Source organism: Crotalus tigris, unplaced genomic scaffold (genome assembly GCF_016545835.1).
Source record: "Crotalus tigris isolate CLP2741 ecotype Arizona unplaced genomic scaffold, ASM1654583v1 scf7180000017666.379230911805:20528666, whole genome shotgun sequence".
NCBI lineage: Eukaryota > Metazoa > Chordata > Lepidosauria > Squamata > Viperidae > Crotalus > Crotalus tigris.
In genome coordinates this window covers 2939647-2962364 of record NW_024096552.1, presented here as the reverse complement: position 1 = coordinate 2962364, position 22718 = coordinate 2939647, and the positions used below count along the sequence as shown (strand labels likewise).

General features: G+C 42.8%; 1 protein-coding gene across 4 annotated transcripts in view; it reads left to right on the top strand.

The window, feature by feature from the left end:
• The first annotated feature begins 453 nt into the window (after window positions 1-453).
• Window positions 454-22718, top strand: part of RAB3D (RAB3D, member RAS oncogene family) — a 46295-nt gene continuing 24030 nt past the window's right edge. For 3 of the 4 annotated variants that reach the window (XR_005555918.1, XR_005555917.1, XM_039336471.1), the window contains exon 1: window positions 454-1743. The gene's annotated coding sequence lies outside the window, so the exon portion shown is untranslated. The remainder of the gene's footprint in view (window positions 1744-22718) is intronic. The other variant, XM_039336472.1, reaches the window with a different exon arrangement.

The following is a 22718-nucleotide window of genomic DNA, read 5'->3' as shown; positions in this document are numbered from 1 at the left end:
AAAGTTTTCATCCTGGTTCATCCAAGCCGGGAATAAATAAGCAAACATGGCGACTGCTTTGGGAAGGTTACAGTTTATTGCAGAAAGATGGTTCTTCAGGAAAGTGCAGAGGAGAGAGAAGAGAGAAGGGCAGGAGCACATGGGGCAGTAGGCTTTTATACCCCCTCTAGCCTTTTGTTTGGAATAGTTTCCTGTTCCTGTGGCATGAACCTTGAGGCTGTTTCTGAGTGTTTGTCTAGGCCTTGATATCTGTGGTTTAATTCTATTATCATATCCTGCTTCCCAGGTGATGGGACTGACTCCTAGAGTTTGGGTGGGGTATACAGATCTTCTCTTTTGTCTTCTTGATTGCTCTGGCTTCAACTTTCTGATGGTTTTACATTTGCATTTGTATGGGCCTAGCTCTTGCTTGGGGCAGAGAGATAGATTTGGGGCCAGGTTTGGTTTTAAAAAGTCCTTTTGAGGAAAAATATATTTTTCTGCCCTTTTTAATATTTCTTCTCTGGGCTAACTTTCATCACACCCATCTGCTGTTATCTTGTTTATTTGTAATTTTCACCTAAGGTCAAAATCCCCTCTTTGATTGTGATTTCTATTCAAAGTGTAAGTTCCTGTTTCCAGAGGCATTTTTAGGCAGTGAACATTGAACAAACCTTCTCACACATTTGGCAGTGCATTGCTATATTTGCGTTACAGTGTTACATTTGTGTTAAATAGACACTCATATATTGGCATTGCATTTCTACAATTATTTTTCTACAATTTTATAAAAGAATAACTTTTATTTCCTTCAACAGCTTCAGAGACTAGCAATAAAGCCTTTTTGGGATTGTTCACTAGAGTTCTTCGAAATCAGAAACGCTGAGATACATCGGGGATATAATAATTATGTAAATGTATGCGCCTTCCGACTTCCAGTTTATAGAAACAAACGCGTGACGAGCTCTGACTAGCCCCTGCCTTCCGCAAAATCTGTGACGTCACCGGACAGCCAGCCTCAAAGAGATTGCATGATTGTTTGCAACGAGAAAACTTCATGTACACGTGAAGTGGAGCGCAACCAACTGTGATTTAAGAAACCTGAACAAGGGTGGCCATAAGATCATTCCGCACTTGCTCTTACTATACTACAGTTTCAGGCTTGGCTTCCTTAATCATATGAATCTAAAACGATAGGTTCGCACGATAAAACAACCCTAAAATATATTTTGGGTAACATTTTAACACCATACCCGAACAAGGACACCGAGTTCGATGAAACTTTCTCCGGGGCAAGAAGCGGCTATAGAGACTGCAGTCGAAAATCGTATTATGGTGCTACCAGTGAGGTCCCGCCACGAGGAAGGAAAATGAGATACTCCCGTAGCGACAGCAGAACGGTCGAGGGCAGCGCCTGGAAAGCCCTCTCCGGAGCTCCCAGCATCCTGCTTCCGCTTTCAGGCGAAGAACTGCCTCGCAATCCCCGGAACCGGCGGGGGGGGGGGGGAGTGAGCAGGGCGAGCAGGCGCTCCGGACCGGCTCCAGGTGGGAGTGGTTGGATGATGTGGAGCGCCGATTGCTGAGGTCGGCTGCTGGCAGACGGCTCAGGCACTCCTTCCTTTTTCGCAGGTGGCTTTGCTCTCCTCCCGCGCACACCAGGAGCTGCTACTGCTGCTTCTCTTCTTCTCTGGAGGAAAATCGCAGCAGCTTCCAGCTGGTGGAAGAAACCAGGCTCGGGTCCTTACACCCCATAGCCAAGGCGAAGTAAGTCGGTCAATGATCTTAGCTTCTTCTGTTACTCTTTCGAAAAGAGCCTTCCGGCCAATTGCAACGTCCGCTGGGTATCCGGACAGCTGGCGTTGCTCAGCGTCGGAGTTGCTCTGCTCCTGTTCGCGAAGCAAGGCAGCAACTCCAAACTGCCCGGATGCGAACTCCTTCCTTGAGACTTCGGGGTTTGTTGACTGGGCGCGCCCGGGTTCGCCTGAGAGAGAAGGTGAAGGCGACTGTCTTGGGCTTGACGCTGGAAGGCCGTCTAATTTGACTCTCCTTCATTCTAGGGTCACGGACTTGAGTCACTGCCTTCTCCGACAACTACGAACATCAGTTAGAGCCCCTCTTTGAAAAGGAGAGTAATAAAACGAATGGCATGCAGTTACTTTCCCTCTTAATGGCCAGGGTTTATGTATTTAAATCATTATGGAATCAACATCAGCAGAGTTCTGATTGGTGATCTGTTTATAATTCACAGTGTTCTTGCATGAATGTATCAAAATACTATTCTGCTCTTTCTCAGTAAAAATAGGGAGATGGGAGAATTAGGGGACCATCCCTTCATTGGAAGCTAGTGGCTATTCAAAGCAGCTATAAGGCCTAAAAAAGCAGCTGCACAGAGCCCCCAACCTGGCACTTTCAGGATGTGTTTGACTATAATATTCATTATCTACAACCTGCAAGGTCAATTGGTCAATTTATGGCATGTTCTTACCTAATCTATTTGAAGAGCACCAAGTTGGGGAAGGCTGCAGTAGCTTTTGTCATGCAGTTGGATATGTCTGTGGGGATCTGTATTGTTCCAACTGTTAATCAGTGTAGGAGATCCGGGACTGAAATCTATTCTTTCCACTTAAGGAATCTTTAACATCTGCGTAGCACTACTACAAGAGCAAAACTAATGTGACGTTCCTCCAGAATTAGTAGAAGACCATTAAAAGAGTCACAGCAATGATTTAAACCCTTTTTTTTCATCAGTTTCTGTGCTTTTACCAGGACAGATATAGTGAGTCTGATCTTTTGTGGCAACCTCAGCTGGCATCTACATCTGTGTGATGGTCCCGAAAGCTCTTAGTATTTGCAGTTTTCCTATCCATGATCATTAGAGGCAGACAGGGCACTTGCACACCTGAATGCCTCTTCCTTGCTTTTGAGCACTCAAACGTGGCATTTCTGGAGTCAAGACTGCTTGGGTGGCATGTACAGATAAGCTGATGGATTTAGGTTTTTATTTTCTCTCACAATTTGTACACTTGACATTCTGGCTTGGATTTTCCTTTTGTGTTGTTTTCCAAATCTACTTTAATTTGGGAGGATAGAAACAGAAGAGCAATATTAAAAAAACAACCACAAAAGCTGAATTCTCACAGATTGTGTGACTGTTTATTTTTGGCTTAGCATGAAGCCAACTATTATAACTTGTGAAGCATGGGTATTATAAAAACTTATCAGGTTATAGTTGCTAAGCATAACATGATAAAAGGTGGCTTCACATAAAGTGTAAATCCAAATAGTTCATAAACCATAGTAGAATATTAGAGGACTATCCTAATTTAAAATAAATCCAACAAAATTTTCAGAAACTAAGTTATGGCCTATTTCTTACTGAAAGGTAAAGCTCTTAGTATCTGAAACATACCTCATGATGTAACAGATCAGGATCTAAAAAATTAATACTTTCTGTAGAAAATAATTCCTTGCTTCTATGCTGGCTGGGGAATTCTGGGAGTTGAGCTCCACACCTCTTAAAATTGCTGAGGTTGAGAAACACTAGCTAGATTTCTCTTTCTTGCATAAAGGAGAAAAATCCTTCCTGGTTCAACTAATGTTGTCCAAATACAAGTTTACCATGTCATAGCCTGCTTTAAAACCCCACCTCCAAGCATCTTTAAGAAACAATTCATGATACACAGCAGTCATTTTCACTAGCACTTTATTCCTGACAACTATTGAAATTATAGATAGCAAAGAAGATCTGAATCCTGGTTAAAGGTTAGCAAGGCAGAGGAGTCCTCATTTGTATGGAAAGTATAATGACAGAATTCTTTACTGCCAGTGCTTTTTTTGTAAAAAAAAAAAAAAAAAAAAGGTGCCAAAACTCACACACGTCATACAACCTGCGTTGCCTACCCTACAAGGTTCCATCCAAAAAAGGTGCCTGAACTCCGTTCTGGGTGTTCTATGACAAAAAAAGCCCTGTTTACTGCTAATTTGTATTCAAATACAATTGGTAGAAATTCAGAATAATTGTAACAACATGTAGAACTGAGTAGCATCCTAAGAAAATCAGATTTGAACAGGGGTGTGAATGGTTGCATGCATTACACAATGTTGAATAATATTGTGTCTCATTCTGCTGAATATTATGAGGCCCCAGTTTGCTCCCAACTTTAGGATCTAGATGTGGAGCAAACCAGATATCTTGGGCAACCGCAGGGATGATCTTAGCTTCCTCCCCAACTCCAGAGAAAGGCTGTGCTTGTTTTACTACACCTTTACTACAATTGTCTTAGAAAAGATAAAAACTCTTCTGAGAGAGTACAGCTGCCAAACAGCAAGCCTATACTTCACATCCATTTTCAGAAAGGACAGCTGGTTTTTGTGGTTTTCCTTCTCTGTGGCCCCACAATGATGCCAAGGGAAGGATAGGAAAATTAGTGCCTATCAGATGTTTTGGATTTCATTTCTCATCAGTCCAATTCTGTTAAGTGACAAGAGTTGTATGATAGATAGGACTTCCAGTTTTGCACCCATAGTGCTCGGCCATGGGAGAATGGACCTCCTCTCCTCATGGCTAGATTCGCCCTACCAGGGGGAACCTGGATGGGTTGGACGTCACCCCGAAGAGGTGACCTTGAAGGAGGGGTGCCCCATTGATCACGAAGCGACAGCGGTCACTTCATTTGATCCAGGGGAAGCCCTCCGACCTGACAGGAGAAAGACTAGCGTGAGATCAGCGTCTAGCCCAAGCTACTTGCAGCCGAAGTCCAAGAGCACGAACCTGAACATCAGTGAACAGCGTGCTTGGAATTGGTGAGAGTATTGATCTTCTTTCTTCTATCTACTAATTGAATCCTTGAGAAAGATCCCCAAAGCAAGAAAACCTCCGGAAGTGAAGGGAGGGGACTATATCCTCATTCCCTTATAGACAGAAGCGGCAAATTAATATTAAGGAGGAAAGAGATATACTAAAATTTGATTTAAAATACCACAGTTTGGACAAATTTAGGAACTAAAAAACTGTCAATATTATACCCTAAAGAGTTTTGATGGAATTATAAAAATATATAACAAAAATAACTTTTTGACTGAAAAAAAAACCTGAAAAAAGAAATAACTGCTGACATCTAGCGGAGAATCAGAGCATAGAATACTAACAATAAGGACTCAGAAATTGACAGAATGCCCAGAAATAAAGAAAAAGCTGTTCCTTTGAATTGTAAATAACCTTGAAGACAGCTGGGAACAAAGGAAGAGACAGCTCTAAGATTTAAAAGTGTCTGAAAGAAAAAAAAAACACCTGGACTGTTGTTTAAATCTAAGAACTGTTTATGGAAAAAAAAAACCTTGACTTTTGGCTAATCTTTTAGAGGAGAATCTACAGGAAGGTTTTAAAGTGGCTTAACACACTGAACTGTAATTTTGACTGACTGATAAATTGACTCTTGAATTAAAACATTGATGAAAGATTATTTGAAGTGGGGAGACAACATGGATATCACGTACATATCAAAAAATGATAGGACGCCACATTCAATATTGCTGAAATTTCTGCTAAAAGAATCCTACATCAAGCTGAGTGCACAATATGTTTTATTCCTTAGCCCTACAATAGAAAGGCTTAATTTGTTGTTATCTATGGACTAGTTATAATGTTTCAGTATTTTTTCAGTTATTGTTTTTAGGTTGGAAAGGGAATATCCTAAGAAGACTCAGCAATCAAAAGTTTGTATTGCACAGCCATGTAAATATGTTGGCAACCACTGTAAACCACCCAGAGAGTGCTGTATATGTAAAACACAATGGGGTGGTATGTAGGTCTAAGTGCTATTGCTGTTTTGACTTTATTATTTTAATCTCTATGTTTGAAAGTTGTTGTCTTTTCAGTATATAAGAAGGTCCAAGGGCGGTAGTTTCAAAGCAACAAATTATTTGTTGCTTTCAAAGCAGGCCTAGTTGGAGGAAATGGTTTTGTGTTTGCCTTTTAATCTTTGGGTACTCTTTCTGTATCTTCCTTGATTCACCAATGGAAATAATACAATAAAAGGGGTGAATTTCATCCTGAGAAAAAAGGGACTTTAGTTGAAATGGCTTCAAGGCAAACTTTTGGGGGGGTACAGGGGTAAAAGTTATGCAGGTAAATGGATCCTCCATAGAGCCCCTCTCAGACAATAAACAGACATTTTTATGACTGCCCATTTTAGTTCCCTTTGTCTGGCTACCTAGTTGTGGGTTGGGGGGTGGGTATTGAAGTTTTTCTTCCCATATTTTTATTGCTAGATTAATATATTGTCTACTGCTCTGGAACTTATTTGGAATTGAAAATAGATTAATTCTATCTGGTAGAATTACTGTAGTGTTGGAATAAAACCTTTGTTCAGATTCCCACAATATCTCATTAGATGACTTTACGCTACTGTTTGACTCAGCCTACAAGTCCACAGGGTTCTTGAGATGATTCAGAGGCTGGGAAGTGAAGGAGAATCTTGGGTTCCTTCTAGAGACCCAGAAGATTAATGTACTTGATGGCTCTACATATCCTCCAGAACAGCTCACAAATGCATATTTAACATTAAAATAGTAGCATCCATTTATTATCATCAGTGGAGGCTGGTACTTTAAAAAAAGTGAGCTATTGCTATTGTTGTTATCTTGATGGAGTAGCATTTCCACCTTGTGCTGAACCACCCATCCACCATCAATAATGAGGTGATTGACAGGATATCCCAGGTAGATATCAACTATAGCCTGGATGCCCTACCATCAGAGGCTGAAACTTCATAGGTCATCAGTCAGTGTTCCAGTGGTAAGGGGCCAGGATCTGACGCAATCCCAGCGGAAGTCTATAAGGCTTGTGGAAAAACTTACCAGTTGTTCCAATCTTTCTGGAAACAAGGTTCCATTCCCCAGGAACTGAAAGACACGTCCATCGTGCACCTCTACAAGAGGAAAGGAAATTGACAAGTCTGCGATAATTATATAGGAATATCACTTCTCTCTGTTGCAGGCAAGATCTTTGCACGAGTATTGCTAAATTGCCTGATTGACCATCTGGAACAGGGCATACTATCTGAGACACAATGTGGTTTCCGCAAAGAGCGTGGCACGGTGGACATGATCTTTGCAGCTCGACAGCTCCAGGAGAAATGTCAGGAGCAGAATTGTGAACTATACACCACCTTCGTGGATCTCACCAAGGCTTTTGACACAGTTAGTCGTGAAGGATTATGGCGCATTATGTCGAAGTTTGGGTGCCCTGACAGATTTATTCTGATGATACGGCAGCTCCATGATGGCATGGCAGCTCGTGTTCTGAGTAACGGTGGAGCCTCAGAGGCCTTCCCTGTCACTAACGGCATTAAGCAAGGCTGCATGCTGGCACCAATCCTGTTCAGCATGTTGTTTTCAGCCATGCTGTCAGACACCTTTCAGAACAGCTCAGTGGGAGTTAATCTGAGGTATAGAACCGATGGGAAATTGTTCAACCTGTGAAGACTTTATGCTGTCACCAAGGTAAAGGAGACTGTGCTACAAGATTTCCTCTTTGCTGATGACTGCGCCCTTAATGCAGGATCGGAGCAGGAAATGCAAGCCAGCATGGACAAATTCGCAGCCGCTTGTGACAACTTTGGCCTCTTCATCAACATGAAGAAAAATGAAGTGATGTACCAGCCAGTTCCAAAAGCCCAATATCAAGAGCCTACCATCACAGTAAAGGGACAAAAGCTGCAAGCAGTGGACCAATTTACGTATCTTGGTAGTACCCTCTCCCGTGCAGTGACAATTGACAACGAGGTCAACTGTAGAATTGCCAAGGCAAGTTCTGCATTTGGCAGATTGCGGACTAACGTGTGGGACCGCCGTGGAATAAGCCTTGCTACTAAGCTTAAAGTTTACCAGGCAGCAGTGCTAACTACCCTGATGTATGCTAGTGAGACCTGGACAGTGTACAGAAGACATGTTAGGCAACTGAACTACTTCCACATGACTTGCCTTCGTAGAATTTTGAGGATTCGGTGGCAGGATAAGATACCAGACACAGATGTCCTCTCCAGAGCAGGCCTATCATCAGTTTACACTCTGTTGAGGAAAGCCCAGATGCGCTGGGCAAGCTGTGTTGTAAGGATGCCAGATCACCGCATCCCTAAACAGCTCTTCTATGGTGAGCTGTCTCAAGGAAAACGATCGCACGGGGGACAAAAGAAGCGATACAAAGACACGCAAAAAAGCCTCTCTTAAGTCCCTGGATATTAACACCATCTCTTGGGAACTTCTGGTGCATGATCGACCGACATGGCGCACCTTGGTGTACCAGGGTTACCAGACATATGAACACAGAAGGACAATCTTGGCACAAGAGAAGCGAGCACTCTGCAAAGCCAGAGCTGTAAATGCTGAAGTAACAGTGTCTACATTTCTTTGTTCAGTATGTGGTAGAACATTCCGTGCTAACATCGGTCTTATCAGCCACCTACGGACAGATTGTTGATGGCCCATAATCCACAAGATGTCAAGGTCCTCATCGAAATCGATGGACGAACAACAATCATTTCTATTGGGGCATTTTGTGGAAATAAGACTGCTATGTTTGATAGTCCCAAGTTTTCCAAGAGACCTTTTTTTTTTAATTGAGAAGAAAATAATATCTTATGGTTTATTTCAAAATGAGGGGAAACCGTCCTCTTGGGTTTCATGCACCAAAAATCCTATGCAAGTCTCCCAGACTATTTGAAGTCTGTAAGGTTTGGATGACAACATACTAAACCAGGGGTCTTCAAATTTGGCCCTTTTATAACTTGTGGACTTCAACTCCCAGAATTCCTCAGCCAGGCATGCTGGCTGAGGAATTCTGAGAGTTGAAGTCCACATACCATAAAAGGGCCAAGTTTGAAGACCCCTGTACTAAACCATGATTTGCTTTTGACATAACATAATTTCAGTGAATTCTGACTTGCAGTTCATAGTTGATATATGTCAGAATCCAATTATATTTCATCTTTAATTATCAAATATAGAAACTCCCAATTCTGCCATCTCTGGATTCTGCCATAAGAGGGAGAGAAGGGGGAGAACAAAGGGGCTTTATGGCCCTCACTTCCTTCAGTACACTTCAAAGGGCTGAATGTTGAATGTGTGTTTATTGTAACCTCGAAGTGTTAGCATACCAAAGGAGAGTATTTGCCTTTCATGTAGTTATCTGAAGTCTCCATCCAGACGGAAGAAAGAAGAAAAGGGGTGGAATTGTGATACTTGAAACTATCACTGGAAGGGGGGTTGATTGGGTGGGACTACTGGGGAACCCCTTAAAACCTTGAATGGAAGAGCTTGAACCCCAAGTCCTGTCTAGCATGCCTGCAACCAACTTCTCTTAATAAAGGATTCCTGTTGGAAGAATTATTCCAAGAGTTCTGTCTTCTTAAGATGCAAAGTGGGGTGGGTCCTTACATTAGACAGGACTTGGGGTTCAAGCTCTTCCATTCAAGGTTTTAAGGGGTTAGGACTTGCAAAATTAATCCACCTGGAAGGGAGACCCTTGCCGGGGGATTTTGCAAAAATTTACCATGTCAGACAACGAAGCAAGAGAGGGGGAAAACTCCCTGGAAAGAGAGCCGCTGACCCAGTTGGAACCTTGCCAGATGTTGGAATCCGAGAGGCCAGATTCCTCAGGAGAAGAAGTGGTGGAGACACAGGACCACAAGCCTCGCTGGTCGATGGGCGTTGGAAAGAAAAGTGAGTGGGGAAAGGAATCAAGAAAGGTGACCCTGAGACGGGGGACCAAGCAACCAGAATGGAAGCAGGAGATGGAGAAATCCCTGCACGCAAGTGAAGAGGGAGGAAGCTGGGCACCGTACTCAGACTGGATCCTAGAGAAAGCTATTGACCTGATGAAGAGAACTCTCAGCTCCCTAGGAGAGGAGAATACTGAGCCCTACGGCCGCCCCAGTTCCTGGAGCCACAAAGGGAGAGACACCGAGGGGGACGTGGAACCTGCAACCCCAGGGACATCTACTGATCCAGGAGCCCCCACCCCCTACCGGACCACAGATGGCAATCTGGACGGAAGACACTACCACCCACAACGGAGGCACCGATCCATTCCAAGACGTCCACCGTTGGAGGTGAAATTCAAAGGGGAGCCAACATGCTTGGGGTTTTTCCTAACCCAAGTACTCAGCTACATGGAGGAATATGGGCAGGACATTCCCAGCGACAAAGCCCGCATCCGGATCGTGCAATCTGCCCTGGATGGACCAGCTGCGGATTGGGTAGTGAACTTGCATGACTCCAATGCCCCAGAACTCAGTAACTTCAACCGTTTCATGTCCTCTTTGAGAAGACGATTTGAAGACCCCCTGGCTGATCGCAAAGCCCGTGAAAGAATAACAACGATGAGGCAAGGCAAACGCCCAGTGGCCGAGTATACACAAGAATTCCGGGCCATTGCCAGCAAACTGAATTGGCCAGAAGACATCCTCCTTGGCCATTTCAAAGACGGACTAAACTATGATCTATATGATGCTTGCCTGCCCCGAGGGGACCCACATCGACTTGAGGAATGGTACGTCTTGGCAGAGGAAGCAGAGATCGACATATTGAAGAGGCACCGCCGAAGAAAACAATGGAGCCGCCCCCGCCTGAGCTGACACACCAACCGGTGAAATCATCGGATACAGCCAAGAAGCAAATGGGGTGTTTCAAGTGCGGAAGAGAAGGGCATCGAGCTGTAGAATGCCACTCAAAGGCCCCCCAGCACAACCCAGACAGATCCCCAATCAACAAACCCAGAGAGTATTCAGCTAAGCCAAAAGAAACAGCCATGAGAATGATGGAAATTGCAGAAACCCCCACCTCTGCTCACCAAGGGAAAAGAACTCCAGCCTACACCACAGGGACGGTGGATGCCTCAGATGACAGCTCGGAGGGCGAACCCCTGGTAAGTGGATGCATCACACCCATCTTCAAAACAGTGACTATATTAATCCCCCCCATGCCCGAAGCTGTGAAGGTGAAAGCCTTAATAGACTCTGGCTGCACCCGCTGCCTTATTAGCCCAACACTAGTGGGGAATCTGGGCACCCATCCAGGAGACTGGAACAACCAATCTCATTTGGCCAGCTAGATGGATCCATAGCAGGGGGGATGCCAGCTACCCTAGCCACTCTGCCAATACACCTCTCCCTGGGCAACCATGAAGAGGACTTAACGTTTGTGGTGACCCCAGGTATGGAATGCCCAATGATTCTAGGGATGGAATGGTTGAAAAAATGGAACCCCTGGGTAAATTGGAGGACGACAGAAATCAAATTCCCGAAGGGGGACCCTATGGACTTAAAACCCCAAGGGAGGCTACCAGAATCAAGAATAGAAAAAGCATCCATAGGAGAGGAAAAAAGATTAACAGAAATACCAGAGGAATATAGGGACCTTGCTGAAGTCTTCAGTGAGGAGAGGGCGAATGAGCTTCCCCCCCACCGACCCACAGACTGTACCATTGAATTCAAGCCTGGGGCAAAACTCCCGAAGCCCAGATTATACTCCATGAGCCCAAAGGAGAAGGAGGAAATGGAAAGATTTATAAAAAAAAACCTGGAGAGAGGTTTCATTGAGCCAGCCAAGCCTAAAGTGGCTGCCCCGGTCCTTTTTAGAGAGAAGAAGGATGGCTCCTTACGTTTATGCGTGGATTATAGGGCCCTGAATACAATCAGTGAAAGCAACCTATACCCGCTGCCCCTCATGAAAGACATGCTGTCACACCTATCGAAAGGGAAATTTTTTTCTAAACTAGACCTAAGGGAAGCTTACTATCGCGTGAGAATTAAGGAAGGGGACGAATGGAAGACTGCATTTAACTGCCCCATGGGGTGCTATCAATTCAAAGTCTTGCCATTTGGATTACAAGGGGGCCCTGCAGTCTTTATGCAATTAATCAATGACGTTCTAAGGGAGCACCTATTTAAGGGGGTCCTTGTTTACTTGGACGACATTCTTATCTTTACTGAAACAAAAGAAGAACACGTCAAACTTGTCAGAGCGGTTTTAAAGAAGCTGTGAGCCGCTCACCTATATGCCAAACTCTCAAAATGCGAATTCCACCAGGAAAGGATAGACTACCTAGGCTATCGCATATCCCCACAGGGCATTGAAATGGACCCGGAGAAGGTCAAAGCAGTACTAAATTGGGCACCACCCCGCACAAGAAAGCAACTACAAAGTTTCCTGGGCTTTGCAAATTTTTACCGCCAATTCATCCCCTCATTTGCACAGATAGCCTTGCCCCTCACTAACTTACTAAAAACGAAGGGAACATCCTCAGTAAAACCTAGCCAGCCACTAACATGGACAATGGAGTGCCAAGCAGCGTTTGAGAGACTAAAGAGACTTTTTTCTGCCGAACCAGTACTAAGGCACCCAGACATGGACAAGCCCTTCATAATACAGGCAGATGCAAGTGATGTGGCAGTGGGGGCTGTGCTATTACAAGAAAATGATGATACAGTATTGCAACCCTGTGCATATACATCCAAGAAACTCACGGAAACAGAACAGCGCTGGCCCGTATGGGAGAAGGAGGCTTATGGGATACGTTGGGCATTACTCACGTGGCGACAGTTCCTGGAAGGCAACAAAATCCCCTTCCAGGTGTGGACTGATCACAAAAATTTAGAAGCCCTGAAAACTTCCAGGAAACTCAATCCCAAACAAGTCCGCTGGTCCCAGCATTTTCACCAATTCCAATTTAAGCTCAAACATTTACCAGGAAGAAAGAACTTCCTGGCAGATGCACTATCTCGCATGCCCCAATATAACAGCGCACGAACCACAGACTCTAGACCAATAATGGCAGAGTCACAACTGGCAGCACCAGTAACCACAAGAACCCAAGCCAAAATAAAACCACAACTGGACAGCCAAACTGGAATTGAATTCAGAAAAAGTTTGGAAACAGATGACTGGTTCCAGAAAAACAAACATGTGTGCACAATGAGAGACGGGTTGCCTTGGGTAGGGGAAAAGTTATATATACCAACAACTCAAAGAGTAACTTTCATGCACCTTTGCCATGACACAAAATCAGCAGGGCATTTTGGATTTGTAAAAACTTTACACTTAATTAAACGGCAATTTTGGTGGCCATCAATAAAAAAGGACATAGAAAGTTATGTTGCCAGCTGCCCAACCTGTGCATCAGCAAAGAGGTTGCAAGGGAAATCGCCAGGGCTATTACAACCAGTGGCAAGTCCCTCAGCCCCCTGGAGGGAAATAGCCATGGATTTTATAGTGGAATTGCCAGAAAGCAATGGGAATACTGTTATCTGGACAGTCACGGACCTATTTTCCAAACAGGTGCACTTTATCCCTTGCCAAAAAATTCCCACTGCAAAGGCCTTAGCAAAACTTTTCATCCAGCACATTTACAGATTGCACGGGGCACCCCAACGCATCATCTCTGATAGGGGAGTGCAATTTACGTCTGCATTTTGGAAGGAATTTTTATCCCTCTTAGGGACCACTCAGGGATTGACATCTAGCCACCACCCTCAAGGAGATGGACAAGCGGAACGCTGCCAGTCGGTACTTGAGCAATATTTGAGATGTTTTTTAAATTTCCAACAGAGTGATTGGACGGACTTACTTCCTTTTGCAGAAGTTGCCTACAATAATGCAGTCCACTCCAGCACAGGCTACACTCCTTTTCAAATAGCCAACGGTCAAAGTTTCAACCCTATGCCAGAGTTAACCCCAAAAGAACCAACGATCCCTTCACTGAAAGAATGGATGGAAAACCTACAAAACACCTGGCCAATAGTCAGAAAATCACTAGATGAAGCTAGGCGGGCATACAAAGCACAAGCCGATAAAAAAAGGGTTGAGCCTACACCATTCATTATAGGAGAAATGGTGTACTTATCTACAAAATACCTAAAGTCCCTACAGCCCTGTAAAAAACTTGGACCAAAATATATAGGACCTTTTCCAATTAAAAGAATCATAAATCCAGTAACAGTAGAATTAGAATTACCCAAAAACCTCAGGCAAATACACCCAATTTTTCATTGCAGCTTGCTGAAAAGAGAGCATCAGTCACATCTACGGCCAAAAATCCCCCCACCACCACCTCCACTCATGGTGGAGGGTGAACAACACTTCGAAATAAAGGAAGTCCTGGATTCTAGGAGATATCATGGGGCAACTCAGTACCTAGTTGCCTGGAAACACCTCCCTGCCTCACAAAATGAGTGGGTCCATAAACGTCATGTCAGAGCCCCGAAGCTATTGAAGAAGTTTCACACAGAGTATCCTAACAAGCCTGACTAAATTTTATACTTGTGTTTTCTTTCAGGTGGATCTCTCTTATTGTTAAGAGGGGCCGGATGTCAGAATCCAATTATATTTCATCTTTAATTATCAAATATAGAAACTCCCAATTCTGCCATCTCTGGATTCTGCCATAAGAGGGAGAGAAGGGGGAGAACAAAGGGGCTTTATGGCCCTCACTTCCTTCAGTACACTTCAAAGGGCTGAATGTTGAATGTGTGTTTATTGTAACCTCGAAGTGTTAGCATACCAAAGGAGAGTATTTGCCTTTCATGTAGTTATCTGAAGTCTCCATCCAGACGGAAGAAAGAAGAAAAGGGGTGGAATTGTGATACTTGAAACTATCACTGGAAGGGGGGTTGATTGGGTGGGACTACTGGGGAACCCCTTAAAACCTTGAATGGAAGAGCTTGAACCCCAAGTCCTGTCTAGCATGCCTGCAACCACTTCTCTTAATAAAGGATTCCTGTTGGAAGAATTATTCCAAGAGTTCTGTCTTCTTAAGATGCAAAGTGGGGTGGGTCCTTACATTATATTTGAATAATTAGTGAGCCAAATCAAAAGAGATTTTAGTCAATAGACTATAGAATCATTTGTGATATGGAGCAGGTCTTAACTGCAGCTTTGGTCTCCTTGGTAGTTATTGAGTTTTACAGGGCAGTAATCTGATGTAGGAACACAGAGCAAGTAGGGTTTTGTTTGACTTGATTTCTGCATCATCACGCAGACACATTCACTTATTTGTCACTATTATATAACTGACTTCAGGATTTGAAGCATTTGGAGTCTTGTCTATGAACTTTCCATTTTATGCCCTTTTATAGGGAGAAATTGAAATATGGAAGCTGGAAACTTGTTTTTTTAGTTTGCTTGCTTTAGTTAAAAACAATGAAGATTAAAAAAACAATAAATTGAATACTTGTCAAATTCTGTATTGGATTATACTATACAATGTAAGTCTTTAGAGGAATCTTCTTTTATTTTCTCTAAAATCATCTGAGAATATCTTTTGGGGATATAATCTGTGTACCATGTTCTGACCAAAAAAGACATTTTTAAATTTCCTAGCTTGGGAATTGAGTATTCATTCCTCTAATACTTTTTTTGTTTTTGTTTTGTGTAAATTATGAATTGTTATGGAATAAGAAAACACAGTTCTATTGTTTTTGATGTCACTTGAAGGAGAAATTGGCAGAATTTCAGCCAAACTCCCTAGGCCACAGGGGTGTCAAACTGCCAGCCCACAGGCCCATTTCATCATACCGAAACCGTACCCACCCCATTGCCAGCAATGCAAAAAGAGTCATGATACATTGTGACACGTCACGTGATATGGCGAGTTTGACACTCATGCCCTAGGATGTTTTTTTTAACAGAATAGTTTACCTTCGCATGTTCCATCAATCAACTTGTAGGAAAAACTGTGGAGGCTGGAGGCAGTGCCTGGTCAGGAGAAGGTGTTCCCACCATAGTATTCAGTTGGAGTGAGGGGAACTGCTTGAAAACAGGCATGCCAGAAAACGCTGCTTTTGAAGTGAAGCTAGGAGAGATGGGTGGAGGGTTGGTTGAGGATAACCTTGTGGGTCCTTGCACTCCTGAAGTAGTGGGTGGCTCGTGCTCATCACTCCAGGCTAAACTGGAAGTGTAGATCTGGAAGCAGAACAGCAGAAGCTGTGCCTGAGGTTGAAGAAATGAGAGGAATTCTCTCCTCTCAGCCTCAGAACTAACCTATTGGAATCCCCGGAAGGTGGCAAGTCCAGGAAAACTGAATGTTTTGGGTAGTGTGATTTCTAAGGAAAAACAGGGGTTTAAAGGTCTAGAAGAATTTGTGTTTTTTCTTTTTTTCTCTCTGTGATATAAATTGTCTCTCTTTCTGTACAAATTAGGAAATTGTGCTTTATGTCAGTCATGTAGCATGGGAGTGTAGTGTCTGGGGATCCATAATTTACAACAGTGTTTGAAGCCTGGCAGTGTTAGCTTCTGGATTCCTTATCAGGTCGGTATATATACACTGGGATGTGGAGATATCTCCCTTAGTTTCCTTCTAAAAATGCCATGGATCAAGCAGGGAAGTAAATGTTCCTAAGGCTGCAGAAGAGGTGAGGATTTTCTTTTGGAATATTTTGTGATAATATAGCAAGTTCCTCATCTCTTTGTACTCAATTAACCTATACCCTGTCCTTTTCCAAAGTGCCTGTAATCTTACTCTAATCTCATTCTGTCTCCATGTTATCTTTCCTTTAATCCTTTAGAGTAGATTAGGTTGAGAAACAGGAATGGGCAGGGTTACACAGTAAATATTTGAGGCTGGGTTTCTTTATTCTTTGTCAGGCACCAAATCGGCATACAATCCTATGCTTTTTCATCAACAAGAAAAAAGTGAAGGAAATGATTGGTCCATTAGTGGGTGAAAGTGGCAAGAAAGTAACAAGCACCAGGGAGAAAGCAGAACTATTTAACTTGTTTTTCGCATCTGTCTTTACACAAAGGGAAAAAACAGACCAACCTATCAAAACAGACCAAAAATAGTGCCATAAAAAACTCGTCCAGCCTAGATGAATTCAAATCACCAGGAGCAGATGGATTACACCCCAAGGTTCTCAAGGAACTGGCAGATGTGATCTCAGAACCACTGAACTATATTTTTCAAAGATCCCGGAGCACTGGGGAACTACCAGAGGACTGGAAAAGAGCTGATATAGTTCCCATCTTCAAAAAAGGAAAAAAAAAATGGATCCAGGAAATTACAGACCTATCAGCCTGACCTCAATACCTGGGAAGATTCTGGAAAAGATAATCAAACAACGAATCAGCGAACACCTACAGGCAAACAAAGTCATTACTAAAATCCAACACGGGTTTGTCAAAAACAAATCATGCTGGACAAATCTTATTGCATTCTTTGACCAAGTGACAAAATTAGTGGATCAGAGGAATGCTGTGGATATAATTTACTTGGACTTCAGTAAGGCATTTGATAAAGTAGATCACAACCTACTACTTGATAAGATAGAAAAATGTGGGTTAGACAGCATCAACACCAGATGGATCCTTAGCTGGCTGACCGGCCGTACTCAGTGTGTGGTCCTCAATGGAACCGCATCTACATGAAGGGAAGTGTGAAGTGGGGTGTCCAGGGCTCTGTTCTGGGCCCAGTGCTCTTCAACATCTTCATCAATGATTTGGACGAGGGGATAGATGGGGAACTCATCAAATTTGCAGACGACACCAAGCTGGCAGGAATAGCCAACACTCCAGAAGACAGGCTTAGGATACAGGAGGATCTGGACAGACTTGAACACTGAGCGCTATCTAACAAAATGAAATTCAATGATGAAAAAAGTAAGGTTCTATATTTAGGCAAGAAAAACCAAATGTATAGGTATAGTATAGGGGGTACCTTGCTCAATAGTAGTAACTGTCAGAGGGATCTCGGAGTCCTAGTGAACAATCACTTAAATATGAGCCAGCAGTGTGCTGCAGCTGCCAAAAAGGCCAAAACAGTGCTGGGCTGCATTAACAGAGGGATAGAATCAAGATCACATGAAGTATTAATACCACTTTACAATGCCTTGGTAAGGCCACACTTGGAATACTGCATCCAGTTTTAGTCACCACAATGTAAAATAATATGTTGAGATTTTAGAAAGAGTACAGAGAAGAGCAACAAAGATGATCAAAGGACTGGAGGCTAAAACATATAAGGAACAGTTGCTGGAATTGGGTATGTCTAGTTTAATGAAGAGAAGGACGAGGGGGGACATGATAGCAGTGTTCCAATATCTCAGGGTTGCCACAAAGAAGAGGGAGTCAAGCTATTTTCCAAAGTGCCTGAAGGCAGGACAAGAAGCAATGGATGGAAACTAACCAAAGAGAGAAGCAACCTAGAACTAAGGAGAAACTTCCTGACAGTTAGAACAATTAACCAGTGGAACAACCTGCCTCCAGAAGCGGTAAATGCTCCAACACCAGAAGTTTTTAAGAAGAAACTGGATAGCCATTTGTCCAAAATGGAATAGGGCAGGGGTAGGCAACCCAAAATACTTAAAGAGCCACCTGCACCCATTTCCCACCAACAACAAAACACTGGGAGCCACAAAACCCTTTTGATATCTAAAATGAAGATAACACTGCATATATCCTTTTTTTCCCTTTATTATAGGTGTGTGTGTGTGTGTGTGTGTGTGTGTGTATACCATATATGATATATGTATCATCAAGGTAAAAAAGGATATATGCAGTGTTATCTTCATTTTAGATGTCAAAAGGGTGTCTCTCTCTCTCTCCCTCCCTCTCCCTCTCTCTCTTTCTGCCCTTGATCTGCCAGTCCTCTTCCCCCACTCTCTCTGTGTGTGTGTCTGTGTGTGTCTGTGTGTGTGTGAGAGAGAGAGAGAGAGAGAGAGAGAGAGGGAGAGAGAGAGAGAGAGAGAAAGGCACTTGCGCTTCCCTCTCTCTCTTTCCTCTCTCTTCCTCTCTCTCCCTCCCTCTTTCTCTCTCTCTCTTTCTCTTTCCTCTCCCTCTCTTTCTCTTTCCTCTCTCTCTTTCACTCTGTCTCTTTCCTCTCCCCCCTCTCTCTTTCTCTCCCTCTCTCTCTTTCTCCCTCCCTTTCTCTCCCTCTCTCCGATCTTCTGCTAACCTGGCAAGCTGGCTTCAAGCTGTTCTCCAACAGGCTGGCTCTCTCCTGCCCTTCCTGCTTCCTGCAGAGATGCAGCAAAGGGAGGAGCCCTGCCCAATAAGCTTGTCAGCTTGTGGAACAGGGTGATGCCACTCTCTTTTTTACACACAAACAGAGAGAGAGAGAGAGAGAGAGAGAGAGAGAGAGAGAGAGAGAGAGAGAAGCGCAAGTGCCTCTCTCTGTCTCTCTCTGCAAATGGCAGAAGAGGCTGGGAACCGCAGGAGAAGGCTCAAAGAGCCACATGCGGCTCCAGAGCCACAGGTTGCCTACCTATGGTATAGGGTTACCTGCCTGAGCAGGGAGTTGGACTTGATGACCTCAAAGGTCCCTTCCAACTTTATTATTATTATTATGGATCATTGCACAGTCAGCCAGATGTTCAGACTGGATTTGGCATTTTGTCTACCTATCGAGTCCTTATCCAGGACCTGGGATAGGCAGATGTGGATGTTTGATGGTATTACAGGTATCGTCGCAGGATAGAAGCAGTTCCTAGTAAGGCTGCCTTTTGCAATTAACTAATAGCGAATTTGTCAATACCAATGGTGTTTAAGTGGTGCTCCAGTTGTTTTGGGATTGCACCTAAGGAGCCTATTACTATTGGTACTACCCTTGCTTGCTTTTGCCACAGTCTTTCTATTTCTATTTGTAGGTCTTTGTATTTTGTTATCTTCTCCAGTTCTTTCTCGTCTATTCTGCTGTGTCCACTATCCAGACTTTTTTGTCTTTCTTATCGACAATTGTGAAGTCTGGGGTGTTATGTTGCAGGTGCTTGTCTGTTTGAATTCTGAAGTCCCAGAGCAGTTTAATTTTATCATTTTCTATGACTTTCTCTATTTTATGATCCCGCCAGTTTTTGCTTACAGGCAAATGATATTTTTTGCAGATCTTCCAATGCACCATTGTTGCTCCTTTGTCATGCCGCTGCTTGTAATCAGTTTGTGCAATCTTCTTGCAACAGCTTACCAAGTGGTCCACTGTTTCTTCAGCTTCTTTGCATAGGCGGCACTTACTGTCTGTTGCTGTCCTCTCAATTTTGACTTTGTATGCATTTGTCCTTAAGGCTTGGTCTTGTGCAGCCAGAATTAGTCCCTCGTTCTCTTTCTTCAATTTTCCTGCTCTTAGCCATTGCCAGGTCTTGTTAATATCTGCTTTCCCAGCTATTTTTTTTATGTATTGGCCATGTAGTGCTTTGTCTTCCCATGCCTCTATTCTGTTCTTCATTTGGTCTTTCTTGTAGGCCAGTTTGGTCTCTCCAGTAGTCAGTAAGCCTTCCTGATATACTAATTTCAGTGCATCTTCATCATTGTTCTTCAGATATTCTTCCAAAGCCATTTTTTCGTCTTCAACCATCTGATGTACTTGTAGCATTCCACGCCCACCTATTTGCCTTTGTAGATGGTCTGTCAATGTCACTGCGTGGATGAAGGGAATGATTCATTGTCATTATTTTTCTGGTCTTCCTATCCATTGCTTTTAGTTCTGCTTGAGTCCAGGCCACTATTCCAGCTGGGTACCTAATGACTGGAATTGCCCAGGTGTTGATTGCCTTTATGGTATTTCCTCCATTGAGTTTGGACTTTAAGATCTTCTTCACTCTCTTGATGTATTCACTTCTAATCTTTTTCTTGACTTCAATGTGCTTGATGTTGTCAGCTTGAAGGATACCCAAGTATTTGTAGTAATCTTCCTCATCCAGACTCTTAATATTATTTTCGTGGGGCATCTTGATTCCTTCAGTTTTCACTACTTTTCCTTGTTTGATAGTAAGTGTGGCACATTTGTCCAAGCCAAACTCCATAACAATATCTTGGCTATATATACGGACAGTGTTGAGCAGCGATTCTATTTCAGATGATGTTTTTCCATACAGCTTCAGATCATTCATGTAAAGGAGATGGGATAGTCTGGGAGATGTTTTTGATGTTTGATAGCCATGTCCTGAGTTGTTGTTGTTGTTGTTGTTGTTATTATTATTATCTTCCTCTTCCCTATGCCATTTTCACCAATTTAATTCTTCAGCTCATTCAATTTTTTTCTAATTTATTTCTTCGTAACCAATCCATATTTTGTCTATTTTGCATAAGCAAAGAGATATTGATGGGTATCTGTTAGCTTCGAAGTTGCCAAGAAGCAGAACCATGAGTATTAACTCTATCTTTACTTTAAGGTTATGTTAACAGAATCTTGCAAGACTAAAAGAGTTGCCTTTTGGGAAGATGGGCAACAAAGAAATTTAATAAATAAATAATAAATTTCTTCCCTCCTCTCCTTTTACTCTCCAGAAAATTAGGGAAGGTCCCTTCTGAAATGCTTTCTGTGCTCCTTCCTCTCCTTCTGTAGACTGAGATAGCAATTGGGCAGGCCCTTAGGTATATGGATCTTTCTTCCATGTGTAACCCGTGGCCTATTTCTCCTTGGATGTTTTCAAACTGAAGGTGGTTTCTTCATACTGAGGTGGAGTCTGAAAAACGTGGTGTTTTGTTCACTGACCCAAGTAACCACTTCACCTTCTATAATGATTATTTCTTTATAATGCCCTAGAAACTGTTCAAGTTATAAAAAGTATAACTGATGAAGAATTCATCAACACTTTCCAGTGATGGGAACTAAACCATTAGCTATTTTCTCCAGATATGCTAAATTTTAGGAAAAGCTTTCCTGCATTTGAATATAATAAACATTTCTGGCTAGAGATACGAGAGATTCTTTTTGCCATTGCTTACATAGGTGTTCCAACAATGTTACTGCTTTGATCTGATTCATCATCATTTTATATGCTCTGTTATTGTATCTGATAGATCTCAATCAGATACAATAACAGAGCATATAAAAAGATGGTGAATGTCAAAAGAGATAGTGTCAATTTAATATCTTATTGGCTGAGGGAAGGCACAATTTGGTAGAGAATTTACTCCCAGCATTTCTCTTTCAGCATTCCTTTGCTCTTTGCTTTTGTTCAGCACCTAGAAATTAATAAGCCTGTTTGCTGATAAAGCTCAGGAAACCAGAAAAGTGGCTTTTTTGATCAACTCTTTGTCACAGAGAGCTAAACTAGTTTGACTGGTTGGATTAGAGCCTCTGCTATGAGAACCTTGCCAAGAAGGAGAGATCAAGTACAACAAAGCTATACATGTACTCAGATGTGTACATCCGCACCAACATGCAGAATGGTTAACCTCATGTAAGACCTGTAAATACTATTAACTCAGTTGTATATCCTTCTTGTAAATAAATCTCAAAAGTTCTATTCTGCTTTAAAAAAAATAAGCTTTCCTTAGCAAACTGGGAGAAATATAGAGATCTTTTCCCTTCTCCAGCAGCCTGCTGTGTTCCTCTGCTAACAGAAAATGCCAACTCTCCTCTTGTATATTCTGTTATGGGCCCAAAGAAAGGAATTCCTATTCAATTATAGCTGCATGGAGAGAAGGTCAAACTGTAACTGCTGTTCTCCTCCTCAGTAGCCTGAAATCATAATCAACAAATCATACAATATAGTAATACAATGACCAGTTGGTGTCTTGGCTGGGAAGAAATTTGGTTGTTAATTTTATGGAAAGGAAAAGAAAGATTATATATAACAAATGATAACAGGATAACAGAATAACACAGGTGGAAGGGACCTTGTAGGTCATTCAACCCCCCCCCCCACCCAAGCAGGCGACCGTACACCATTTCTGACAGATGGTAGTCCAGTCTCTTTTTGAAAGCCTCCAGTGATAAAGCACCCACAACTTCTGAAGGCAAGCTGTTCCAT